This window comes from Palaemon carinicauda, chromosome 30 (assembly GCF_036898095.1).
Source record: "Palaemon carinicauda isolate YSFRI2023 chromosome 30, ASM3689809v2, whole genome shotgun sequence".
NCBI lineage: Eukaryota > Metazoa > Arthropoda > Malacostraca > Decapoda > Palaemonidae > Palaemon > Palaemon carinicauda.
Window position 1 is genome coordinate 9185271 of NC_090754.1, and position 5000 is coordinate 9190270.

Here is a 5000-nt window from a genome sequence, read left to right on the forward strand (position 1 = left end):
TTCAAAGAAGTCTAGAAATTCCTCTAGTTAGACTTTTTTTTGCCACTGTAAGTGACTCTAGTTCTAGTTTTCTGCTAACTTGGTAACACTGCCCTCAACTAACAGTGAAATGTTTTTTTTTTTTCTTTCCAAGGTCGTATTCAGCAACTGTTTGTTTGTATTATTTCTGAACTCAGGCAACAAAATCATTATCAAAATATTGCTTTATTACAAAATATCAACAAAATATGAGAAAATAGATAAATACTGCATAAACAACTAATATGTACTGTAATAGCTTCGTCTGCTAGGAGACCACTACACTAGCTGCTTGCTTGTAGAAGGGTGTTACCGAGTCATCAGCTGATTACCAAAACACATAACTTGCTATTGCACTATAATAAACGAAGCATAATATGAATTTTTTTTTTTTTATTACATATGAATGATAATTGGTGGTTTATATTTTATGTCTATTGAGTGAGTATTTGTAAGTGATTAGTTGGGTGTTTGAGGGTTGTCAAACTTCCCTATACAAATTTTTCCTAGTGTTAGGACGCAGGGTGATTTTTGGGGTAATTTTTCAGGCAAAAAGGTGTGTCTTATGACACGGGAAATACGGTATATATATATATATATATATATATATATATATATATATATATATATATATATATATATATATATATATATATATATATATATATATATATATATATATATAAATATACATATATATATATATATATATATATATATATATATATATATATATATATATATATATATGTATATATATATGTATATATATATATATATATATATATATATATATATATATATATATATATATATATATATATATATATATACTGTATATATATACATTGGCATTACTAAAGTTTGGATTTAGTGGTGGCTGCAGCTATACCTGTTCAATATATTTGATGTGACCATTAGTTGGTAACTCGGTAGATCAGCAGGAGTATTAAATATAATTGTATATGTAGCTTTTTACATGAGATACTATGATGAAACTATTATCTGCGCCTATACTTTCACATATTCTTACCGGAGAACAAAACTCTTCAAAAAGATTAAACAATACAGAGCTACTCCTTTCGTCCAAAAAAAAAGAAAAAAAAAGAATAGTAGATCACATTTTACTTGATTAAATTAGAGATAAATGCCTTGTGGTGGATTCACCTGAGTTAGACTGAAGATATTGGGATGGCTTCAAATCTATCCACTGCCCTATGAAGATCATAGGAATCAACACAAGTTTCCTCATTAGAAATTGTACCTAGACTGGTCAGTCATTCTTGATCCATTGATGCACTGAGGTAAGTCTTGACCAATTTCAAGGTGGTAAAAGATCGCTCACACTTAGCATTACTGACAGGAAAAGTTAAAGCCAAATTGTATTAAATTCTAAAGTGTTGAGAACCTTGCTTCATTGGTTTCAGCTCATCCAAAGCATCAAAAATAGATTTCACCTTACCCGTAGTGTTCTCTGAACAATAAGTAGTTCTGTATGGAGGTTTTCCCTTTCAATTGAGTATAGGTCAGCAAGGTATTGCGAGTCATTTTCATTTAAGAAATTTGGAGATGATGGGTACAGGCAGCTATACTAGGGAGGGTATATTTTAGTTCATCAATTATTAGTCCAAATTCATTGAGTACTTAGTCAACAATAGGGATATAAAGTGACCTTTTACAGTTGTCTCTTGGGTCCTCAACCCTTTCAGAAATGTCTGGTTGGCCTGTTTTTTTCGATTACAAAGGATTCCAACAGACGTGAAGATGGTTTCCCTTTCCTTGTAGGCTGATGGAAAGCTAAATTTATGTTACGCTTAGTAGCATAATCAATTGAGTTTTGTCAAATGATGTTGAAATAGAAGTCTATTGTTCTTCAGTTACTTCTTTAATTTATTGGACAGAAACTTACGGTCTATTAAATTTTTTATTCCAGATCTAGATATTAATCTTTGGCACCGTCGTTCAATTAGTTCATTATGCATGTTGCATAAGATTTTTCATAACACTGACCATCCTTTACATTCAGATCTCCCTGGACAATACTATCCTGTTCGTAATACTAGGCAGGCAGTTAATGCTAATAGCCAGGCCTTCTTCATCATAAGGCTCAATACTACACAGTATTCTAGAAGTTTTATTCCAGCTGTTATCAAGTTGTGGAATGATCTTCCTAATCGGGTAGTTGAATCAGTAGAACTTCAAAAGTTCAAAGTTGGAGGAAATGTTTTTATATTAACCAAGCTGACATGAGTCTTTTTATACTTTATAGATAACATATCTGTTTTTGACGTTGTTAATAGTTTATATATGACATATCTATTTTAACGTTGTTACTATTTTTTGAATGATTTATTGTTAGTTTGTTCCCATCATTTATTTATTTCCTTATTTCCTTTCCTCACTGGGCTATTTTTCCCTATTGGAGCCCTTGGGCTTATAGCATCTTGCTTTTCCAACTAGGGTTGTAGCTTGGCTAGTAATAATAATAATAATAATAATAATAATAATAATAATAATTTCAAGTGTGTTTTGTGCCATGCTATGTGTTGCAGCAGTAGCAGCAAGTTCCATATTCTCTTTCTGCCAAATCTTTGATAGTGGGGTTGTAATATAAAATACTTCAAAAACGGTAATCAACAGAAAGACTGACTGAAACTTATTTATACCTTATAGGAATCTATTAGGTATGGCATTTTCTTTACCAGATCTTCCATGGCTAGAAAATCTTCTAGAGCATCCATCAAAATCTTATAGCATTGTGATATCTTTCCTGAGGTCTATGAATATATCATGGCACAAGGATGGACCATAGATTAAGTTAACCAGAGTTCAAATCAAGTTGAAAAAATCTGCTACTTTTGTCAGGCAGTCAGCTGTGTGTTATGACTAACTGCAAATTGTGTGCCTAACATGGTACATGAAAGCATGCCTTTTTCACAAATTCTCGGATTTGTGTCTTTGCACCACAGGTTTTGCCACTCATTACAAATGCTGTATTGTAGTAATGTGCTATTAGTTTATTAGTATTCCGGCTAAGATTATGGAGCTTCTCTAACAACGCAACAGCTATACAAGTAGCAGCGAGATTCTTCAAAGAAATTAATCCTATGAAACTGTCATTTACTGTTTCATCTATGACATACTTAATATAGGCACAGCGCTGCTCAATAACACTGACATCTCTAGTCTCATCAGATGTAACTGCAAAGAAGGTTGATGACTTGGCTTCTTTGGCTATGTTATCAAACACACAATCGGCTAAAACTTTGAGAAGATAATTCTGAATTAAACAAGATGCATTCTTGGCAGTTAATGAATCATTTTTTTTTTTTTCAGGTCACAAAATTTCTAAGACCCTTTGCTTATCAAGTCAAAAGTTTCGAAAAAGACACCCTTACATAATGAACTTTAATTTTCATCAAGCCCCTTGAATGCTATGTTAGTTTTAGCAATAATTGTAATAACAATGTTTAATAGTATCTTCACTTATTCTCTACTGTTAAGAACCTGTTGTTCAGGCTGGTTGTCAAGTTGTTTACGAAAATCACCATGCAACTGTGAAATTTTAAGTTTAAGCCATTATTCCATAGCAATAAAATGGTACTTGAATTTTTCATTCTTTAATACATTTTCATGGATCTTTCATTATTATTATTATTATTATTATTATTATTATTATTATTATTATTATTATTATTATTATTATTATTATTATTATTAGGTAATGATGTCATGAGATTCAGGTAATAAAAGTTTGTGGCAGGCATAACAACTTTTATTTGTGTTCGATCTACCGGAATCCAGACATGGATGATTCTATCTTCGATTGGCTTCTTACCATTAGGGCTAAGATACAAGAAGATGATAGAAAGGCTTCTTTTGTCTTTGTTGGTGATTTTAATGCTCACCATAGGGAGTGGTTAAGTTCTATCTCTCCTACCGATCGCCATGGCTTAAGAGCTTTAGACTTTGCCTCTGAATCAGGCTGTGAGCAAATCATAAATGAAGCTACTCACAGGTCTGGTAATTGCTTGGACCTCGTATACACTGACTCCCCTGGCGTTATAACTAGTAAGGTTGGTTCTCCAGTCGGGACATCTGATCATGCCTTGATTTCATTATTAGTGAAGACTGAGCAGCCTGTCCCTGATATATCATATTCTTGTAAAATTTATATGAAATCCCAAGCAGACTGGAATGGGATTTTGCATGATCTTTTGTGCTTGAATTGGTCACAATTATATAATAGTGTAGATCCTGTTGCTCCTATGAATGAGAATCTAGTCAACATAATTGATAGGTGTATCCCTTATCGTGTGCTAAGGTACCGAGTGAAGGACAAACCATGGTTCAATGATGATTATACACGTGCTTATTTGGAGAAGCAGGAGGCCTATCACCTTTGGAAGGGTAACAGATCAGATTTGACCTGGAACAACTATACTCAGCTTCGAGCTTTTGCTCAGAGAGTTTATGCCTCAACTGAAAAGGAGTACAATTTAACCATAAAAGAAACACTTTCTGGTACAACTCAGGAACATAAATGGTGGTCTAACCTTAAATCTGCACTCTTTGGTTTAGATGCAACAGTTCCTCCTTTACTTAAACCAGATGGCTCAGTCACTCACTGTTCAAAGGAAAAGGCAACCCTTTTGGCTGATGTTTTTGACAGTAAACAGAGTAATGAAAAACTTGAACTTCCTCATTCCTGTTTTCCTGAGGCTAAACTAACTAGTTTAGCTTTTCGATCTCGTGATATTAAAGCTCTGTTGGTGGACCTTAATGCTTATGGAGGTGTAGACCCAAATGGTATTTTCCTTTGTTTCTTATAAAGACAGCAGATTTCTTAGCTCCAATGTTATCTGTTATTTTGCGCAAGTTAGCAAGAAGAGGAGCTTTTAGCACTTGTTGGAGAATTGGTAATGTTACTCCTCTATGTAAATATGTTTGTGGTAGCTGAAGTCACATTGATTACTGCCCAA